Genomic DNA, 23,109 nt, shown 5'->3' with positions numbered 1-23,109 from the left:
TCCAGCAGTTTTATATCCTTCTTTAGGTTGGGAGACCAATGTTGGACGCAGCATTCCAAGTGGGGTCTGACCATTGCTCTATAAAGCGGCATTATGACCCTCTCTGATCTACTCGTGATTCCCTTCTTTATCATGCCCAACATTCTATTTGCTTTCTTTGCCGCCACCACCGCACATTGTGCTGACGGTTTCAGGAAAAATAAATTCATGTAACTGGGTTTGAAAAAAAGGTCTGGACAAATTCCTGGAGGAAACATCCATAGTCTACTATTAACCAGCTAGATTTCACCAGAGGGGGAAGTAGCATACAACCTATCTACTTTAGCCTTTGGGATACTGGCCAGTTCTTGTGACCTGGATTAGCTACTTTTTGAAGAGGATATTAGGTTTAATGGACCTTTAGTCTGACCCTATATGGATTTCCACTCCAGGGGCAGCAGAATATGTTTTTGGTTGGACTGTAGTTGCTGATGATGAACTGAACAAAATTGGTGGACCTATGGACCCTGTAGCCTACCCCTTTCCACTGCGTTATGTCAGGCTCACGTGCTCAGCGCTACCTCAAGTTCTGGGTGGTGGGAGAGAAGGTCGACTGGGGGGGGGGGGGGGCACATGCAAGACAGAGCCTGCAAGAAAGAAATTCCTCCACTGTGTGACTGAACACCGCTGGGACAGTGGCTATGAAAGGTCACTTGGACACACAAACTAATACATGCAAAAACTACTTCTCATTTGTTACTTCTATAACTTTTCTACAATTATTATTGGTCCTAAGCCAGCACTTATGATAGGTTCAGGGCTACAACTTATAGTCCTATAGGAAACTAGCTCATTTCTCTGCTTATCTAAATCTTACAGGTCTAAATGTTACATGTACAGGAGGGTAGGGTACATCATGGCTCAAACTCTTATCTATTTAGCTTGAAATGTGGGACACACGTTTTAGGCAGATGAGGTCAGCAGATTGTACACTGTTTTCAGCTATGTAGGCCAGAGCAATATTTTAAACAACAGTTAACCATTTCATGACCCTACAGCTAGAGACAGGAAAAGAATTGTGTACTACTACTCACGCCACTGTTTGCAAGAAGGGAAGGAGGAGGAGGAGCAGCTGCAGAGTGCACGCCGGCTGAGGGCAGCTGGTACCTGTGATTGGGCGCGTGGTAGGTTGTGGTAAAGTACTGTATACGGGTTTTGCAGCCCAGAAAGCTAAACTTGTCGGTCAGTGAGCGGCGCTCGCGCCCACCTCTGGCGGATTCCCCGAGCGCGGGTAGCAGCTGGAGAAACGTGTCTCGCGCACACTGGCCCGGGGGAAACTCCGCCGAGGGGAACGTTGTGTGCGTCCTTCTGTCGCCGGCCAAAATGAATAAATCAGAGGAAGGGTAGGTTTCTGCCTCCGATAAATTGCGGAGTGCGGCCATCAGCAATAGCTCGCGAAAATATTGCGGCGCGGTGGTTTTGATTGACCATATATAATGGTACATGCCCACTCGGGTCAGTCTGAGGGAATGTAACTTCCACTGCCTGGTCTGAAGCAACAATGCCTCCTAGTCAGTCGCCTACAGTACCCAGACCGTTCTGTGCCTGTTCACTTGTAGCTATGGGAACCAGCTCAGTGGGTGCTGCGCAAGCTCCTTTGTAGGGTCCAGGGAAGATTTGTGTGGCACCTTCATGGCTTGTGGAAAGTTTTAAAAAAAACAACCTAGAAACAGGGAGCATGTACCCCATTACTGGAGTAAATACTTTTCTGACTTGCCTCAGGTATTTATTTACCTCCCTTTATTGAGTCTGTGCAGGAAATTCCTGGAAAGCGAAACTAATTAACAAGACTATCGCCTGTCTTACATAAAGGTAACGTAGCTGTAAGGCAGAGGAAGATTTAGAAGGTGGATTAATTTTTGAAGCACATCTGACAAGTGTAAAAGGAAAAAAAAACCCCCAAACAATCATGCATTTTGCTTCCACGGACTTAAATTGGCCTAGGAGAATCTGCCCCAAAAGGGTGGGGACAGCACGTCTGGAGAAGTAATTTCCCAGTTGTTCCCAATGAAGGAAATGCTTAAATTTCCTCTTAGATTGAAGGCTACTCTTATTAGCTCTGTAGAGGCTGTGTTTACCATTTCTTACTTCTAATCTAATGTAATGGTTTTATGCCTATCATGGCAACTTACAAATCAAAGTTTACTTTACATTTAGGCGTTACAACAATGAAATATAAAGTAAGCAGTACACTATTGTAAATCTACTGGAATAGCCCAGTCATCTTTTCTGCATCCTATTCACTAAATTGTAATTCTCCAATCTTCTTGTAATTCTCCTGGAAATGTCCAGCTGTTTCTTTTGTAATCCGCCCAGAACTGCAAGGTACAGGCGGAATAGAAGCCAGTAATGTAATGTAACTATGAGGTAGTTCCAGAGCTTGGAGATGCAGTACTGGTAATCATTCAACAGAGGGAAACCTTGAGCTATTATTAAAATTACAGCACAGCAGTTGAATTACATACAAGTAGATTTATTTATTTAGGTTTCTATACTGTTCTCCTAGGGGAACTCAGAACGGTTTACATGAAGTTGTTCAGGTACTTAAGCAATTTTCCCTGTTTGTCCCAGTGGGCTCGCAGTCTAATATACCTGAGGCAATGGGGGAACCAAGTGACCTGCCCAAGGTCACAAGGAGCAGCCGTGGGCCTGAACCCACAACCCCAGGGTGCTGAGGCTGCAGCTATAACCCCTGCGCCATATTCTCAGTGTGGTAGGAGATAGCCTGGCAGATATTGTCTAATGGAGATGGATTTGGGGAGGTTTTTGGAAGGGTGAAATTCTATGTAGGCTGCTTTGGAAGAGCATACTTGTTAAGTAGTAACGGAGTATATGTTCTCAAAAAGAAAAGTCTTCTATTTCTTTCAAAATTTGTGGCTCACTGGTAGAGCTGCTGCCTCTGCACCCAGAGGTGGTGAGATCAAATCCCAGTGTTGCTCCTTGTGATCCCGGGCAAGTTACTTAATCCTTCAGTGCCCTCCGCTTTGAATGTCAGCTTTTGAAATGCCAAAGCCACAAAAAGGCAGTATACAAGTCCCTTTTCCCTTTCAGTTTCTTTCAAAATCTGGGGTAGTTAAGGGTCTGTCTTGATAATTATTGGAAGATTGTTCCATGTCTTGGTGCTGAGGTAGGCGAGTATTTCTGGGGTTAAGCACAAGGGAAAGGATTTTCCAAGCATGCTCTTATTTTAATTTTCAGCAAGCAAGAGACGGGTATGAGTTTAAAAGGAGCCCTTTGTCATACTCTCCCTTCCATCAGTGGTCTGTGCTTCTCCTGGCATCTTCCTGTTAATTTTTAAAGCTGGCTGGAGGGAGTAGGCATCCTGCTGGCCATCCATCTGAAAATAAGGTAAGGGGGAGAGGGTGGGGGTTGTCGTAGATACAGGGGATAGGGTTGTGTGGTGGCTGGAGAGCATGGGCAACTCTCCCACTGCTGGGGGGAGTATTGGTTGGTGGCGGGAGAGATTGGTCATCTCTCCCACTGCGAGGGAGGGGGTGTTGGGCAGGAGAGATTGGGCATCTCCCCTGTTGGGGGATCCCTGTCAGTTGGGTGGGAGAGATTGGGCATCTTTTCCACTGCAGAGGGGAGTGTTGGTTGGCGGCAGGAGATGTTGAGCATTTCTCCCGCTACCGGGGAGGGGAGGGTGTTGGTTGGCAACGGGAGAGATTGGACATCTCTCCCGCTGTTGTGGGGTGTGTTTTTTTTGTTTTTGTTTTTTTCATTTATTTTGCGCATGTGCCCATCACCATAAACAGCGATGGACACATGCAAATTTAGTGAGTCTTTGCTACTCTCCGCCAACCTAATTTAATGAGCGTTTTTTGAAGAATAACTTGCTTTTTTAAAATCGCTACTATAATGGCTGCGATAGCAGACCGTCGGTTTTTAAACGTTTTTGTGTTGTTGTTTTTTTAGAAAATCTAGCCCTCGGTCCCTATTTCTTAGGGAGCGGAGGAGATTGTGGAAGTGCAGATGGGCCATTTGGCCTTTATCTGCTGCAAAGTTTCTATGTTTTGGTGCTCCGTTTGATAGCTAAAACTCCGTCCCCCTTCAGAGGCTGTGACCACTAACTCTGTAGAATTCCTGGCCAGGCCCAGGAATTGAATCCAGGTTTTTTTCTCTCAGTTCTTGAAGGACTATGTCTCTGCACAGTGACATCAGGGTTTTGAGTTTGCAGCCTTCCTCTTTTGGCTACCCAGACTGGATTTTAGAATTGTTTTCTTAAAGGATTTATAAGTGTATGTTTAAGATCTGCTTGAGATTATTGCATTCTTTTGCTGATAAGACGCTGGGATTTTTTTCTGTGCACTTATGGCTCAGGGTACTTCAGTTCTAGCATTTTGTTTTCTTGTTTGTTTACCTGCTACAGCTGCCAGCAGTGTCTCCTGTACCCCCTGCACAAGCTTCCTTAGTTTGTCACAACCTTAAAAAGAAAATCTTTTTAAACTAATTTTCTTTTTTCAACCAGCTGTGCTGGTGGAAAGAGTCTTTCTAGATAGAAGGCTTTGTTGTGTTTAATTTTTGCAAGCATCATACCCACACTTCCTGGTTGAAATGTTATGATAAGCCTGTTGTTAGTCTAAGCAAAGCCTAAAAGTTCTCATATGCCAGGAGAAAATGTGCTCCCTAAGCATTTTTAGTGCTCAAATTCACTTTAAGAGTTCCAGTATATTAATTTATTTTCTTGAAAATTGCTATAAAAGCGATTTGGACATTGTAGAATTTAAGCTCTAGAGACCACTCAAACTTTTTTTTTCCAGATGTTTTGAAGAAGGGATCTAGTGTCTTAAATTCATGCACAAAATATTTTATTCTTGTTTAAAATATGCAACCTGTTTAATTCCGGAACTGGGTCTTCTGTACCTTCGGTTGTCTGGATTCCGCTGTGGAATTAAAATTCAGTTCACAGCCTCTGGGCAGGAGAGAGTTGTAATCTAAACTAAACCTTGGATTTATAGACCATAAGAACATAAGAATTTCCACTGCTGGGTCAGACCTGTGGTCCGTCGTGCCCAAGAGTCTGCTCACATGGCGGCGGCCCCTAGGTCAAAGACCAGTGCTCTAAATGAGCCCAGCCTCACCTGTGTACTTTCCAGTTGAGCAGGAACTTGTCCAACTTTGTCTTGAATCTCTGAAGGGAGTTTTCCCCTATGACAGACTCCAGAAGAGCGTTCCAGTTTTCTACCACTCTCTGGGTGAAGAAGAACTTCCTTACGTTCGTACGGAATCTATCCCCTTTCTATCCCCGTCTCGTTCTCCCTTCCTTAGAGAGGGTGAACAACCTGACTTTATCTACTAAGTCTATTCCCTTCAGTATCTTGAATGTTTCGATCATGTCCTCTCTCAATCTCCTCTTTTCGAGGGAGAAGAGGCCCAGTTTCTCTAATCTCTTGCTGTATGGCAATTCCTCCAGCCCCTTAACCATTTTAGTCGCTCTTCTCTGGACCCTTTCGAGTAGTACTGTGACCTTCTTCATGTACAGTAACCAGTGCTGGACACAGTATTCTGTTCGCCCTTTTTGCTGCCGCCGCGCATTGCATGGATGGCTTCATCGACTTGTCGATCAAAACTCCCAAGTCTCTTTCCTGGGAGGTGTCTCCAAGTACTATTCTGGACATCCTGTATTCTTGCATTAAATTTTTGTTACCGACATGCATCACTTTACACTTATCCACGTTGAACCTCATCTGCCATGTCGATGCCTATTTCTCGAGTTTGATTATGTCACATTGCAGATCTTCACGATCCCCCTGTGTCTTCACTACTCTGAATAACTTCGTATCATCCGCAAATTTAATCACCTCACTTGTTGTACCAATGTCCAGATCGTTTATAAAGATGTTGAAGCGTACAGGTCCAAGCACTGAGCCCTGCGGCACCCCACTGGTGATGCTCTTCCAATCCGAGTATTGTCCATTTACCCCCACTCTCTGTTTCCTATGCTCCAGCCAGTTTTTAATCCACATGAGTATTTCACCCTTGATTCCATGGCTCGCAATTTTCTGAAGTAGTCGTTCATGTGGAACCTTGTCGAACGTCTTCTGAAAATCCAGATATACAATGTTGACCGGGTCGCCCTTGTCCATCTGCCTGTTTACTCCCTCAAAGAAGTGCAGCAAGTTCGTCAAACAAGATCTGCCTTTGCTGAAACCGTGCTTGCTGGTCCTCATCAGCACGTGTCCATCAAGGTGATCAATGATGCAGTCCTTTATCAGTGCCTCTACCATCTTTCCCAGTACTGAGGTCAGACTCGACGGTCTGTAGTTTCCCGGGTCCCCCCTCGAACCTTTTTTGAAGATCAGCGTAACATTCGCCACCTTCCAGTCCTCCGGAATTTTTACCAATTTGATCGACAGTTTGGCTACTAGCTGAAGCAGTTCAGTTTTATAGTCTCTTTCAATTCTTTGATGACCCTCGGATGAATGCCACCTGGTCCCGGAGATTTATCGCTCTTAAGCCTATCTATCTGCCTGCATACCTCTTCTAGACTGACCATCAATCCTGTCAGTTTCCAGTCTTCGTTTCAAGCATATAGCCTGATGGGTTCTGGTATGCTGTGTATATCCTCTTCGGTAAATACAGACACAAAAAATGTGTTCAGTTTGTTGGTAATTGCTTTGTCCTCCTTTAGCACTCCCTTCATTCTACGGTCTAATCTAATCTAAGGCTTGGCTTTATATACTGAGACATCAGTCCAAGAAAGCTCGACTCGGTTTACAATAGTTAACTTAACAAATAAAAACCATGAGGAATGAGACTAAGTTTCGGGAGATTAATTTTCAAAGTGTTTAGCAAATAAAATGGTTTTTACAGATTTACAAAAAAGTTGAAGTAAACCGGAACTCCTTAAAAGGAGTGGGAGATCATTCCAAAGTTGAGAAAACTTAAAAATCAAAGATTGAGTGAAAATCAATGGTCCCACCGCTTCCTTTGCGGGTCATTTCCTCTTAATATATCGAAAGAACGGCTTGAAGTTTTTCGGCTCCTTGGCTGTTTTTTTTCCTCGTAGTCTCTTTTGGCCCCTTTTACCGCCTTATGGCACCTGCATTGATATTGTTTGTTATTATTCCAGTTTTCGTCCGTTTTTGACCTTTTCCATTCCTCTACAGTGAGCCACGCCGGTTCTTTGTTCTTTTTCCTCTTGGATCCCTTGTTGATACGCGGTATATATAGATTTTGCGCCTCAGTGACCGTGTCCTTAAAAATGGACCAAGCTTGCTCTAGCGTTTTTACCAGGTCATCACCACAAACAGGAGCTCAACTCAGTTTACAATAAATAAAAATACATTAAAAAAGAATAAGAAGAAAGCGACACTATACAAGTAAAAGGGTCCTAGGAAGCTTAATGAGAATGATTTCCAAAAAAATTTGCAAACAAAGATGTTTTCAGATTTTGCGAAATAATTGAAGAGAGCCAGGACCCCTAATAATAGACAGCATGCCAATCCAAATTTCAGTCAATTTAAAGGAGAGAGATTGGTTCAATTTACCGACAGATTTAATTCCCTTAAAAGAGGGAAATGAAAATTTAAATCTTTGGGTACTTCTCGCAAGACAAGATCTCTGAACGTTCCAAAATAAATCAATAGTGACAGCTGGTGGCCAGATTTAAAGCAGATGATACTGTACTGGGTTCACAAAAGAGCCATGGATATTATCAACAAGCACAATGCTACAATGACAATATTAGGAGCAGTAGGAGGATAGGCCTATTTAAAAAGGAAAGAGAATGGGACTTTATAAAAAGGGAAGAATTCCAGGGTAGTTATGAATGACAGCTCATGGTACCAGAAGCCCAGTGCAAGTTTTGATTAAGCTGGCAGAAAAAGCTGAAGGGAGGAACTTGGAGGCCAAAAATAGAATATCCAACATGAGTATAGGATTATATGCTGTGATATATTATGTATCTAGAGATGCAATTTTAAAGAATTGCTCATTTGATATATCGGTAGATCTTGATGCAGTAAAAAATCGATCCACTTGTACCCGTTCTATACCACTCAGGATTTTGTAGACTTCAGTCATATCTTCCCTCAACCGTCTCTTTTCCAAGCTGAAGAGCCCTAACCTCTTTAGTCTTTCCTCATATAAGAGGAGTTCCATCTCCTTATCTTGGTCACTCTTCTTTGTTTTTTACTGGATCAAGATTTACAAAGACTAGAGGACACTCGATGAAGTTACAGAGTAATACATTTAAAACTAATAGAAGTATTCTTTTGACTCGGAGAATAGTTAAGCTCTGGAATACATTGCCAGAAAATATGGTGAGAGCTGTTAATGTAGCTAGTTTTAAAAAAAGGTTTGGACAAGTTCCTGGAGGAAAAGTCCTTAGTCTGCTGTTGAGACAAACATGGGGGAAGCTACTGCTTGCCCTGGATCTGTGGCATGGAATGCTGCTACTATTTGGTTTTTTTGCCAGGTACTTGTGACTTGGATTGGCCTCCGTGAAGTCGGGATTCTGGTCTAGATGGACCATTGGTCTGATCCAGTAAGTCTATTCTTATGTTCTTATGTAGAAACACATACAGCACATTGCAGATTGAGTTGTCATTCCCAGAACAAGTTTTGGGGAGAAGTTTGCACTTATTGAAAATTCAAAACATTATTTGTGTGTGCTTATTTTACACACAAAATCTAGCTACATGCTTCTTACTTAATGTCCACCAACTGAATCTTTTTTGTTTGTTTGTTTGTTTTACTGAAAACATGTAACTTGATCAATTGTGGAACATGATCAATTGTGGAACATGGCTGACAAACATGAGTGCCCTTATTACCACCCATTATGTAGGGGGTAAGGGCTCATGTGCTAATCATGCACTAATGACAATGTGGCTGCATTAACCAATTAGTGCCGAACATGCCCACTTTCTGTCCCCCTCCAGATATGCTTATTGTATGGGTAGCATGCACTCATGGCAGTAGGTGCCCTACCACGCCTAACTTAATTGGTTTAATGGGCAATAAATGATGTGGTAATTGACTGGGTGGTTTAAAACCAATTAAAACTAATAAAAAAATATGTAGGCACCTGCAGATGCCTACAGAACAGGCTGCTGATGTCTCGTCCACAGAGGAGCTTATGGTCATAGGGCTAGATTCACTAAGCAAACCGATCGTGTACTGATCGGTTTGCGAGCCCTTAGCGACCAGATTTCCCTCCTGCAGTATTCACTAACCTGTGTAGCGATCCTTTTCCTGTGCGCACATGCAAATGAGAGGAACTGCATGCAAATAATATAATAATAATAATAATAACTTTATTCTTATATACCGCCAACAATCTTGCGACTTCTAGGCGGTTTACAATGAAGAGAAACTGTACAGACAGCGAATTACAGAGTATAGCATTGAACATCAAGTGATAGTAACAGGAGAGTTACAGGGCTGTGTATTACATGGTTTCACAATGAGTACCATTATACAGTCGACGATATTCAGAGCATAAGTAGGAGAAGAGAAAGGAGATTGCGCTTTGAGTTACAAAGGTGCAAGGCTGCGAAGGTGAAAAAAATAACATAAGATGTTGATGAGAAGTAAGTTGTTAACTTGGTACATTTGAATGAAGGACGGGCACCAGTGGGAAAAACTGGTAACTGAAAAGGATTTAGGTCCCAATTCCTGCCCCATACTTTCTCTGTCTCTGTCATTTGGAAGTCAGGTACCTGGGGACACATCTTAAAGACCAGAAATCGTCTTCCAAAACATGTCCAAAGTTTATTATGAGTTTCACATCTTTTATATGAATCAGGTTTGCCAGCATGTGTCAGCATGTGACGTAAATGCAAACCATATATGGACACATGTCACATGAAACTTCAAACACATCAGCATTTTTCCTATCTGGAGATTGAAGTCCACAGAGGGTCAGAAAAAGCCTTAACCAGCAGAGACCCTAATCTAAATCTGTCTGTAAATACGGCTTAACAAAACAATTGAATTCACTTCACAACATCTCTGTTTAAACATTCCTGTCCTTGTAGTATTCTCTTCAAGGAAGGAAAGACAAACAGGGCCTGGTTTTCTTACAACTTTAAACAACAAATGCCTAAGGAAAATTACTAAAGTTCTGATACGTGTCCCTTCAAATCCCCTCTTACGTCATGAAAATGACGTCATAAATACACAGCATGAGCTGGAAGGGAGTGATACTCTAGATATGTCTCTCAAGGAGGGGTTTTTTAGGAGCTGTAATACGAATAACACAGTACATGAGCAGTCAAGACAAGAGTGCAAATAATAAGAGATTATAACAATTACCCAACCCTGCATTCAACTAAAGTGCTGATCCCAAGAATTAGATAAATCAGAGTTACATTTGAACTCAGCAAAGAGGTCTGCTAATTTCTGAATGTCCATAGTAGGACCTATATTGTCAGAAAGAACAGTACAACAGCATAAAATACTGAGGAGAATTTAACAGAATTCTCAGCTAGAATCATATCTAGGGCCATATGATTTTGAGAACCATCTGACAAGTGGAGCCTAATTGATCAGTAATACCTTGCAAGGCGTCCCTAGAATAGTTCACAAAGCGTTGCTGATTATAATAATTTTTAACTAATCCGATCAACATTCTTATTAATAGTAATAAAGGGAATAAGGAACTCAAACCCAGCCTTAACCTGAGCTCGGGCCTTAAATTCATCTGGGACCCCTCTTGGGACCCCTATAGCATCTATGTATACATGTGATCAGATTTATATCAAGACAAATAAAAGGAAAAACCATGTGAATAGGAAGGATGCCTTTCAGAAAAAATATGCAGAAGCATAGTAACCTTAACTAAAGTGCACTGGCCTATCCACTGGCTGGGTAGCTTAACAGGGAGCCAAAAGTCTCCATAAAGCCAGTAAATATCAAATCTGATGCAGCAACAATGGGGCATACCTATGAGCCAAGACAGAACAATAACCTGGGGGTAAATTACCTACAAAACTACCCTGTGTCAGATTAGAAACATGACATGTGAAATTGCCCTTATAGATGGTAACGGCAATATCAAGCTTTTGCTGTCCTGGCAACAAAGGGTATTTAGAACACTACAGTGCACAAAGGGGATAGGTAAAATTAGAGGAGATATTGGTAAATAACCCAAAAAAGCATGGTTGGATACCAGGAGGGAGGTCCAGAGGTACGGTTCCTAGATGGGGTCTAGCTTGAGCACATATGTAACAATTACTCTTATTATGTTGATCAGCAGTGAATTTCATCCATTCTAACCAAAGGTTACGTTCTGAAAACCCTACCTCAACAGCCACAATATCTTCAAAAGTGGGATTGGCAATAGCCATCATGTCAGTAAGTTTATTGAATGTAGGGGCCAGTGGGTTAGTATTTTTTGGGGCCCCCACAAAATGGCGGGAGAAGATGAGTGGAGGTAGATAGATCCCGTAAGAAAACTGATGGGTCGGATAGCTAGACCCACCCTTAAACCTCATGTCCATAATGTACATACCATCATCAGTAGGTCTAGGGTTGTCAATAGTAAGAGAAAGCTTAATAATTTGTGCAGGAACACTTTTCCTATAACAGTGTCCAACCTTATGAAGGGTCATACAAGTAAGCAGTGATTTACCATTTTGGTCCACTGTTTTTCAGAGTATTTTCTAGTTTATAAGCCCAGTCAGTATCAATATTCCACCCTACCACTCCCCAGAATGCACACTTAACCCCCCAACGTGAGTCAGTAACATATATATATATATGTCTTTAGTTTTAGGAATCTCTGAGGACCAATGGCACAGCCTTGGGATATCAATTGATGAACAGTCCACAATGTCACAATACTCAAAGGAGAAGGTGGCAATTTGCACACTGCTGGAAATGTACCAAAGGGTAGCATACTATCAGTCTTTTCTGGATTCCAATTGAAGGACAGCTTTTGCGAGGGAGTAGTCCAGCTTGACGTCGTGTTCGCAAAGAGGTGTTGGGGGTGCTGTTTACAGCAGGAGTGTCATTTACAAATGGGTATGGGCAGAAAGTGTCGTGGACCCAGAACACATCATCCCTGTAGACCCAGTTAGAAATGATCCATACAGGGAGAAAAACTAGCAGCAGCGGTGCCAGTAAGAGAATGATAAAGTTGGTAGAATGCTGCAATGAAATCATCATGTTGTTACACTGGAGGAGGTGAAATCTGCGCAGGGAAGACTTGCTTCTGGGGTTTTAGGTTAACCCTCTTCAAGCGACTTGTGTGGATAAACTCCTCAGTGAGTGCAGCGGGCCTGGTCACAGCGATCACAGTAGTGGGAAGGCCAAAGGGGAAATCCGTCTGCTTCCGAACCTTGGAAAGCTGCTGGATAATCACCAGGCTGGAAAAAATGGGTAGGAATCTGTGGAGAGAAAGGATAAGTGCAAGACACGTTTCTTTGAACAAGCCCTAATATTTCAATTAGCTTTTAGACGTATTCCTCCTGTATCAAGGGAAAATCTACCCATGGGGCGGGGAAAGGTCATCCCGTGAGAATCTCAAAGGGAGAGCAGCCAGATGTCTGTGCATACAGAAAGAGATACTTGAAAAGAGATGCTTGGAAAGCATTCCAAATATCATTCAGCAGCTGTACTCCAATGTGATCCAAATAAGAGATAGAAAACAAGAGAAACCATGTTGCCTGTACTGAATGTGGCAACATGTAACAATACCAATTCATGTACTTGATATAGCTATGGCAAAAGAGAGACAATACTCACTTACTTAAGGTTCTTAATTGAACAATCCAAAAAGATATGTTTTTTCGTGCTGCATATAACTATTATGCACCTCAGAGAGACCATACTGATGTACTGAATGTATTCAGAAATGTATACTGAATGGATCATATGTAGGGAACACCACGAAATAAACGCTGTATAAAGTAAAACTTTTTCTTAAACATATAACCCTTAACTAAACTATATTCAGAATATAAAAGCTATAAGTAAAAGAACATTGCGCAGTTAGGCTAGTAAGAAGTGGGAAAAGAGCTCTAGAAGTGGCCAATAATATGTATCCTGGGGTACCCACTAAACTAAAACAAGTAGACATGACACAGACAAAACATAAAGTTTTAAGCGTGGAGCTATTTCTCCATCTGTCAAGTGTGCAGGGCTGAATTTAACTCTGCAAATAAACACATTGATATAAAAAAACCAAACTACAAATAATGTATATCATAACCATCTCATATTTGGAAAAAGGCATAAAGCTAATGTCTCTTTGGAGCGTCTCTATCTCTGCAGTGATAAAGAGGACCCATGGAAAACATTAGAAATATCTGTGCCAAAACTGATCTGGGATGGTTATCGAACTATATATCTCTGTATCAAGGAGCAAAAGGTCAAGAATGAAAATATCACTAGCAAGAAGTTAAAATGTCGAGCGAGCACTACGATAACCAATACCATGATATTGGGCAATGAATAAGGGAGAGCTAGCAGCTGGTATCCAGGGTTTCCCCTCTTTGCACCAAAGTCCGTCTAAAAGGGCGGCTTTGGGCACCTGCCAAACGCCAGGCATCAAATTCAGAGGAAGCTGTGAAAAAAGAGAGGAAGAGAATCCTGTTCACCCGTGAGACCCAAAAGCCCATTTAAAAGAAGGGCTTGTACATCATGAAAAGTATGAAGGGTAATGGGGTGACCTAGGGTCAGAGAAGTAACCATCTCTACCACCATAGCACAAGCAGCCCGGGCTTTCTTGAACAGGAGTGACTATAAAAAAAGGCAACAGAGCGTAACTTACCGCCATGTTCTCCCTTCATGGTGTTACAATAGTCCCAAACAAAGAGATAAAACATGTGGGCATAAGCAGGAAAACCCAAACTTGAGCTAGAAACCAAAGCACATCTTAAATGTCCAACATTTCATAAGTCCATCTGATAAGAGCAGTCATTTCAGAAACCAGGGTCTGTCTCAAAATCTGGTCATAGAAGGAACAAGCAGAGATCCATTGGCGGCAGTGACCAATCATAGCAAGAAAAGTAAGCATGTCTTTCTTGGTAGCTGGGCGGGGCAGACCCAGAACAACAGCAATGCAGAAAGTGCAGATTTTCCTCTGACCATGAGACAGGACAAAACCCAGGTATTTCACTTCAGATGTACACCAGTGCAGTTTATTTCATGACACCTTGTGACCACACACAGACAACCATTATAAAAGGTGCAAACTATCAGCCTGACAGGTCTCCTGAATTATGGAACACAAAAAGTTGTACAAAATGAGAATAGGACCATGAGGGGCAGTGCATGACTTGTAGAATAGCCCCAAGGACATTCCACACTAGGTATACTGTTGCTTAAAGGTGAAGGCAAAAAAAGAGCTGAAAAGTCTCACCAACAGGGACTAAAATAAAACATTCTTTAGGACAATGACAGAAAAAAAATAATTGGCTGCCGGTGGAATGGTGGAAGAAACATAAGTGCAATGAGAATTACCAAAACACTAACAGCCCTAAAATCTAGGACGAAACGAGGAATGCCATCAGCTTTGACAACAAGAGCGATGGGCGTATTATAAGAAGAGATGGTGGTTTTGATAATGCCGGAGAAAAGTCAAGAGACAAGCAGTGGAATCTCACCTTACTGCTTGATAAAACCAAGAATGAATAACTTCAAAGAAGCACTATAGGGGGTCAGTGGAAGCCCAAACAGAGAAGTCTGGGGGAAGGGACAAAAACATTCATGCACAGACCCTGATAATGAAAGCAAAGAACAGATTAGCTTTGCTCTGCACAAGAAAGAAAACCTTTAAAACGGAATTTTTTCTTTTTCTTGTTTCTTTTTTTTTATGATCCAGCACAGAACACAAAGGAAGCAGCCGTAGAAGAAACGCACAAAATTAGTCAGGATCAAAAGGAAGACAAGAAATAGTGCTTGTGTACAAACTACAAGGGAAAGATCTTAGACTGATTCAAACAGCGCTTTCAATTCATTCCACATAACAGCATGTCCTACCTCAGTATTAAACATTGTTAATGTGAGCTGAAGGAAAAATGTCATACATACACACAGCCGTACAAGTCTCATTTGTCTAGGAGTAACCTAAGTGCCTTATGACTCATTACAAAGCCCAATATAACAATGCAAAAATATTCGCTTATCTTACCTTATAAGCGAGGTACAGTAATAAGAGACAATAAAATCTTATACTCTATAAAAGTTTTAACCTTACAAATGACAGAGTGGGCAGGGGGGTTCTATAAATAATTTCATTCTTCCCGAAAGAATGGCAGCTGCTTATATATACGAGGGGCGCTTACCGAAAGTACCCCGAGATTTTTCCCAAAAAAACTCCATAATAGAACCCAAAGCTTGAACTTAAAATAAAGGGATGGGTACAGGTCACCACTACCCAGTGAGTATTAAAGAACAGAAAAAAGTCAGAAATACTCACAAAATATTGGTGATATCATCTGCCCATCGCGGACGTGCCCCCAACTGAAAAGGATTTAGGTCCCAATTCCTGCCCCATACTTTCTCTGTCTCTGTCATTTGGAAGTCAGGTACCTGGGGACACATCTTAAAGACCAGAAATCGTCTTCCAAAACATGTCCAAAGTTTATTATGAGTTTCACATCTTTTATATGAATCAGGTTTGCCAGCATGTGTCAGCATGTGACGTAAATGCAAACCATATATGGACACAGGTCACATGAAACTTCAAACACATCAGCATTTTTCCTATCTGGAGATTGAAGTCCACAGAGGGTCAGAAAAAGCCTTAACCAGCAGAGACCCTAATCTAAATCTGTCTGTAAATACGGCTTAACAAAACAATTGAATTCACTTCACAACATCTCTGTTTAAACATTCCTGTCCTTGTAGTATTCTCTTCAAGGAAGGAAAGACAAACAGGGCCTGGTTTTCTTACAACTTTAAACAACAAATGCCTAAGGAAAATTACTAAAGTTCTGATACGTGTCCCTTCAGTAACAATTAAAGATAGAAATTTTGGCAGAAGAGGGTAGACGGACTCCTTGGGATGTGAGGAGGCTCCGATTTTAGGGGAGAAGTTTGGTTAGATTATAAATTTCTTAAACAATGTGGTTTTTAGTTCTTTCCTAAAGATACTATATGATTCTCTGGCGACATAAGTGAAGTAGCCTGTCCAAGTTTGCAGTCTACCTGCTTGGAATTTGAATGTTCTATCAAAGAAGGTGCGATATCTACAGCCTATGATATTTGGGTAGGTAAAGAGGTTACGGTTTCTGGTAGGCCTAATAGAGGAGTGGAATTCGAAGTGAGGTAGTAAGTAGCTGGGGACCAGTCCCCAGATTAGTTTATAGCAGAGGCAGGAGAATTTGAATAGAATTCGTGCTTCAATTGGTAACCAATGAAGGAGTTTGTAGAATGGACTAACATGATCGCTCTTCTTTAGTCCGAATATTAGACGGATGGCCGTATTTTGAACTATTCTCAGTTTTCTCACATTTTTTTTAGATATTCCCAAGTAGACAATGTTACAGTAGTCCAGGGTGGATAAAATCAGTGATTGTACCAATATTCTGAAGGATAGCGGGTCGAAGTATTTTTTTTATGGTTTTCAGTTTCCAAAGGATGAAGAAGCATTTTTTAGTCACCGAGTTTATGTGCTCAGTCAGGGACAGGTGGGTATCCAGGGTGACTCCCAGTATTTTTATGGTTTTTAGTATTGGGTGATCATGGCCGTTTACATATATTGTAGTTGCGGAGATTTTCTCGTTTGGGCTAGCAAGGAAAATCTTTGTCTTTTCTGAGTTTAATTTCAGTTTGAAGTTTAAAGTCCATTTTTCTATTTCGAGCATGATGGAGGAGATATGTTTTGAGTTGGTTGAGGTCACATTTGTTATTGGTATTAATATGGAGATGTCGTCTGCGTATATATAATAAGTTAGGTTAAGCTTTTGTAAAAGGTGGCCTAGAGAAGAGATGTATATATTGAACAAGGTGGGAGATAGGGGGGATCCTTGTGGGACTCCCGAGGGGCTTTTCCAGGGTTCAGAGTAATTTCCTTCATGGACCACTTGATAAGATCGTTTGGTTAGGAAACCTTGGAACCAGGTCCACACTCTTCCTGATATTCCCATTTCGTCGAGGCACCTAAGCATAGTTTCGTGGTCCACGAGATCGAAGGCACTGCTGAAGTCTAACTGTAGGATCAAGGCGCTGGAACCTTGATTGAAAAGGTCGTATAGGTGGTTAAGGAGAGAGCCTAGGACTGTCTCGGTGCTGAATCCTTTTCTGAATCCAGATTGGTGGTCATTTAGGAGAGAGTACTTATCTAAGTGATTTACTAATTCCAAATTGACCAGCCCTTCCAGCATTTTGGTGAAAAAGGGGGTGCTCGCTATGGGTCTGTAGTTGGACGCCAGTGTGAGCGAGATCTTCTGGTCTTTGGGTATGGGTGTGATTAGGATGTGTCCCATATTTTCCAGGTAGGTTCCATTTTTGAGAGAGTAAGTTGCCCAGTTAAATAGGTCCCTCTTAAATTCTGGTATTGCATCTTGCATGATCTTAGATGGACATTCATCTAGTAGACAATTTGATTTGGAGTATTTGTTGAAAAGTGCAAGGAAGTTATTCCAATCTGGGGGCTCGAAGTGGTTCCAGCTCATATCGCCTTTGGATTCACTACTCTGCGTTTTGAGGTTGAATTCAAGATTGGGTGGAGGAGGGGGTATTGAGGCTCTGAGGTCGGTGATTTTTTTCCTAAAGTGGTTGGCTAGGGTGGAGACCTCTGGGATTTGATCGTGATAGTTCTGTAGTATCTGTGTGGTGTCTGTTATTTTGCTTACTAGTTTGAATAGTTCTCTACTGTTTGTATTGGCTGTTCCTATTTTCTGTGCATAACAGTTATAACGCTTTTCTTTGATCCGATTCTTGTAATTTTTCATTTTTTGTTTCCATTTAATTTTATCTTCCACTTTGTCTGTTTTTTGCCATACTCTTTCCAGTTTTCTGAGATCTTGTTTGAGGGCTAATAATTCGGCGTCATACCATTCTTTTGATGCCCTTGTGTTCTTTTTGTATGATTGAACAGGAGCTATTTGATTTAGTGTGTCTTTTGTGAATTTGTCCCATCTAGTGGGGAAGTCTTGCTCTTCCTCTATTTTGGGGTGTAGTTCATAATGGGTCCAGAATTCTGTTGGATTGGTGATGTTTCTGCAGGTGACTGGTTTTTTTTTTTCAAACTGGTTTTGTTTATATGTTTTGCTGTTGAGTGTTTCTTTTCCCAACATAATTCAAAATTGAAAGTATAGTGATCTGACCATATGTTCCTGCATGGTATTGTATTTTTTTTGTGTCGGGGTCTTTGTGGGAAAAAGTGACGATGTCCAGTTGGTGTCCCTTTTCATGTGTTTCCTCTTTGTCAGGAATTTCAAAGCCCAGGGTATTTAGGAACAAGTCGATTTCTGTCACTTCCGGTTTTTCCTTTTTCTCTAGGTGAACATTTATGTCTCCCAGAAGTAAGTTGTATGGGCCTTTTATGGTATTGGATGAAAGGTATTCAAATAATTCTTCTTTTGCACTTGACCATTTATTGGGGGGGATGTAGAATAGTGTGGCTATTAGAGATTCTTCCAGTTCGGGGTTGGTGATCTTGCAGGTGATGATTTCCAGATCTTCTGTGATTTTTGAGTCCATTCTGGTGACGTCAAAGTAGCATTTAAGGATTATCGCTAGGCCCCCTCCTCTTTTCCAGCTTCTAGTTATTGGGACGATTTTATAGCCCTGCGGTAACATTTCCTTCATAATGACATCTGTGTCTGAGATCATCCATGTTTCGGTTAGGAATATAATGTCCGGGTTTTTGTGTTCTATCCAGTCATGTATGATGTGTGCCTTATTTCTCACCGACCGGGCGTTGAGATAGTATCCTTTGAAGTTCCTGTATTGTTTGGGGGTGGGGGTTTCAATATGTTTCAGTTGTTTTAAGTTTTTTTTTGTTTTTGGTCTTGTTTCTGTGTTGTTTGGATGCTTTATATTTAGGGTTTACTGCGGGTATTTGAAAAGGACCGAGTTCTGAGCAGTTAAAAAGGGTTTGAGGAGAGGGAGTTGGTTTTGTCTGTTTGAGTGGCCTTTGCCAGGAGATGTGGATTGGGATTTGTTCAGGGGGTCTTTCGTCGTTACACTGGCATCTATAGTAAGTTAGGTAGATGATGCATAATACTATCTGTGTGGTATTTGATGCCCTCATTTTGGCTGTGGGTGAAACAGATATGGCCTTGGTGATAGTAGAGACGCAGTACAAATATGAATATGAGGCTGATTATAAAACTTTACAATAATAATAATGATAAAACTTCACAATATTCATGCAACTTCACGGTATTCATGCAGTGACAAGCAGGATCGCAATATCGTGTATGTTCGTGTAGTCTTGTGCTCTCACCTAGTCAGGCAGTGCAGTTATAGACTTCACAGTATTTAGGCAATTATTAAACTTCACAATATTCAGGCAAAAATCATGCAGGTTCGTAGTAGCATGGAGGTTTGTGTAGTCATGCAGTTAAACCTAGCCAAGCAATGTCATGTATGGTCATGTTAAGTCAGTATAAATTATTGAGGTTAATAGTTATTTAGTTATACTTATCGCTAGGAGACTTTTGAGGCTGTTGGGAGTCCTGCTGAGACTGGTTACTGTGGTGGAGATTCACTAGTCACCCTGTGCAGCGTTGGGGCGCTTCCCGTGTCGGCGCTTCACGAAGGCGCACACGCCGAACGGCTGCACGCCGTTAGGGAGTCCTTTTTCAAGGCTCCCGAAGACTGGTTTTGGTCCGGGGGAGGGGCGGAGCAAGGGCTCCCAAGCTCCTCTCCTGGGAGCTGGGCAGCTGAAAAAGGCTGCACTTCGTTGGGGAGTCCTTTTTCAAGGCTCCCGAAGACTGGTTTCGGTCCGGGGGAGGGGCGGAGCAAGGGCTCCCACTCTCCTCTCCTGGGTGCTGGGCAGCTGAAAAAGGCTGTACTTCGTTGGGGAGTCCTTTTTCAAGGCTCCCGAAGACTGGTTTCGGTCCGGGGGAGGGGCGGAGCAAGGGCTCCCACGCTCCTCTCCTGGGTGCTGGGCAGCTGAAAAAAAAAAGTAGGCAGGGATGCGATTCACTTAATTTTTTTTTCGCTCTGACTGGGTTTGCAAAAAGCGACTGCTCGGGACCAGTCGCTGAAGCCCTTTGCGACTGCCCTGCCTTCTGCTGCCCTGCTTTCTAACCTGTTGCACCCATCTCCTGCCTGCCCCGAACAAGCCTGCCTGCCTGCCCCAATCTCTCCTGCCTGCTTGCCCCGACTCTCCTGCTCTCTGCCGCCCTTCCCCACAGTGCAAGCCCATGGTTTTAAAGCGGAGCTGCACGCCGTAGTGCAGCACCAGCTTTAAACCTGCAGGCTCGCACTGAAGGGAAGGAGGGAAGAGGCTGCTGCCGCCGCATAGGAACAGGAGAGTTGGGCCCCAAACATGCTTGCCCCGACTGCCTGTGCAAGTCCGTGGTTTTAACCCAAAGCGGGTTAAGAGCTCGCAAAAGTTTAAAGTTTTTAAAAAAAAAAGTCGTGGCTAGGACTGGTCTGCGCATGTGCAATCGGTGCAGATAGATGGGGGTGTTCCTCCGATCGCCCCCATCTGCATATTTTAGGTTAGTGAATTCGTCGGACCTGCCTGAATCGGAAACGGATTGTTCCGATTCGGGCAGGTTAGTGAATCTAGCCCAAAGTTAGCTTGGCTTGTGCTGGAAGCGAGCAAACAACAAAACAAAAACTGCAGACAAATATGTACAAGATGCAGGCAATGTTTATTATACCAATAATTAAATGCAGTAAAAATACCACCTTATTACCAACCAAGGGACCCGACACAGGCCGGGTTGGGTCCATGTGCCTAAGGCCCCGCCCATGGGAGGGGCCTAAGGCTCCTGGGCCTATTCTGGTTGGCCCAGGTGCCTCAGGCCTCACCTGTGGGCGGAGTTTGTGCCGCCTGGGCCAATACGGCCCCATTCCTGGGATGGCTGGCTTGTCACCCGTCCGTCCGGCCAACGATTTCAAGGTACGGGGGGTGGGATTGGGAGTGGGGGGGTTGTGGGGTTGGCAGGGGGGCCGATCGGGGGTTTGGGGGCGGTCGTGGGGGGGGGTTGCGTCGAGGGCAGGAGGGCCTGGGATCCCTCCTGCCCATATTTTAGTGGGGGATAGGGGTTAGAGGGTGTCCCCGGGCCAGGAGGGCTTGGGCTCCCTCCTGGCCGGATCGTGTGGGGGGAGGGGAGTTGGGGGATCGTGGGGCAAGAGGGCTTGGGCTCCCTCTTGCCCTGATGTCGTCGGGGGGGGGGGTTGGGGATCGCGGGGCAAGAGGGCTTGGGCTCCCTCTTGCCCCGATATCATCGGGGGGGTCGCGGTTCGACAGGGCAGGAGGGCTTGGGCTCCCTCTTGCCTGGATCGTTGGGGGGGGTGGATTCTGTAACCGGTGTTGTTTTTTGACAGACACCGATTACAGAATCCAGCTTTTAGGCGAAAGACTGGCTCCTCCTTCGCCTAAAAGCCCTTGTTTTGGACGTTTGGGGCTTAAGCTTTTTTTAGGTTGATTATATGGTATAAGTTTAGACGTAGTGGTGATCTGGGTGTTTAAACAGCTGAACGTAGAGGCAGGCCATTATCAAAAAATCCTCCTTTTGGATGTTTTTTTAAATAATGGACGTTTTCCCTGCTTCTACTTTCAACGTTTAAGACCTTAGGCCAAAAGGGGACTTAGATGGGGTTTTTTTTATTATGCCCCTCTATTTGTTTTCACCAAAGTATCAGCTAGACCAGTGTTTTTCAACCGCTGTTCCGCGGCACACTAGTGTGCCGCGAGATGTTGCCTGGTGTGCCGTACGGTGCAGACACTGATTAGGCCTCAGGCCGGGTCCCGCACGTGCTCCCATGAGACTCCCCTGGTCCCCGCTGCTGTTCAGTTTCGATCTTCTGCTCTGACGCAACCGGAAACAGGAAGTTGCAGCAGAGCAGAAGATTGAACACTGTGCAGCCGCGCGTGCATGTCGCCGAAAAACAAAACCTACAAACTAAGGTGAGGCGAAGGGAGAGAGCTGGCTAAACAGTAGGATCAATTGGGCAGGCGAGTGGTGGCTGCGGGGACCGTGCGATCGCTTGTGTTCCCGGCTCAAATTGGAAGGAGGGAGTGAAAGGGAAAAGGATTCTGGGCCAAGGGGATGAAGACGGAAAGAAAAACCCACAGCAGGAAAGAAAGGGAAGGACAGGCAGGTGAGCCAGATGCTAGAAGCAGGGAGGGGAAGAAAGAGGGAAAAAAGCTAGATGGGGTTGAAAAGAAGAGACACACTGGTATGGAAGAGGAAGATAGGGGAAATCTGGACACAGGAAGGTAACAGAAAGAGGGGAAATTATGTGCATGGGGCATAGGGACAGAGACATAAAGGGGACATGCCATGGGGATGGTATATGGACACAGGGGGGGGCAATGACAGATACATAGGGGAGATATTAGAAATGGAGAAAATAGGAGCACAGAAGCGAGATGGTTTGTGGGGATGGGACAGGGACTGAGCTCGCAGGCTCCAGTGGCTTGCACAAATTACATTGTAACGTGCCATGAAAATAAGAGGGAGGAAGGTAGATAGATAAGCCACGTGAGAGGAGCTGAAGGGTAGTAGAAAGGAACAGATGGTAAAGGAGGGAGGGAAGGGTGGTGGTGGAAAGGAATAGGACAGACATTGAAGGAGGGTGGAGAGGAACAGACCCTGAAGGGAAATGTGGAAGACAGAGTGGGAAGAAGACAGATGCCAGACTATGGGGGAGTGGAGGGAAGAAAATGGGTGCTAGATCAATTGGGGGGGGGGGTGAAGGGAGAGGCACAGTAACAGCAAATGGAAGACGTAGAGAGAAGACACACAGTGGATGGCAGGAATTGAATGAGAAGATGTGGAAAGCAGAAACCAGACAACAAAGGTAGAAAAAAAAATTATATTTATTTATTTATTTTTTGCTTTAGGATAAAGTAGTATATTAGTTGTGTTGATAAAAATTTATAAACAAAGCCCTGCCAGCTGAACATCTCTTTCTCTAGTTCAGCAGCAGGAACTTTGATTTATAAGAAAGGAATAAGCTAAATATTACAGTACTAAGGCTTAT

The 23,109-nt window shown here is 43.3% G+C and overlaps 1 protein-coding gene across 3 annotated transcripts in view; it reads left to right on the top strand.

Moving 5' to 3' along the window:
* Positions 1 to 1,064: 1,064 nt before the first annotated feature.
* Positions 1,065 to 23,109, top strand: part of TLR5 (toll like receptor 5) — a 61,835-nt gene continuing 39,790 nt past the window's right edge. The window contains exons 1-2 of one of the 3 annotated variants that reach the window (XM_033938351.1): positions 10,347 to 10,350; positions 22,658 to 22,663. The gene's annotated coding sequence lies outside the window, so the exon portion shown is untranslated. Of the gene's footprint in view, positions 1,164 to 1,192; positions 1,383 to 10,346; positions 10,351 to 22,657; positions 22,664 to 23,109 lie in introns of those variants that run through there. The other 2 variants (XM_033938349.1, XM_033938348.1) reach the window with 2 other exon arrangements.

The sequence above is a fragment of the Geotrypetes seraphini genome, chromosome 3 (genome assembly GCF_902459505.1).
Source record: "Geotrypetes seraphini chromosome 3, aGeoSer1.1, whole genome shotgun sequence".
In the NCBI taxonomy this organism is placed as follows: Eukaryota; Metazoa; Chordata; class Amphibia; order Gymnophiona; family Dermophiidae; genus Geotrypetes; species Geotrypetes seraphini.
The sequence above is the reverse complement of the archived record's forward strand: the minus strand, read 5'-3'. Positions and strand labels throughout refer to the sequence as shown.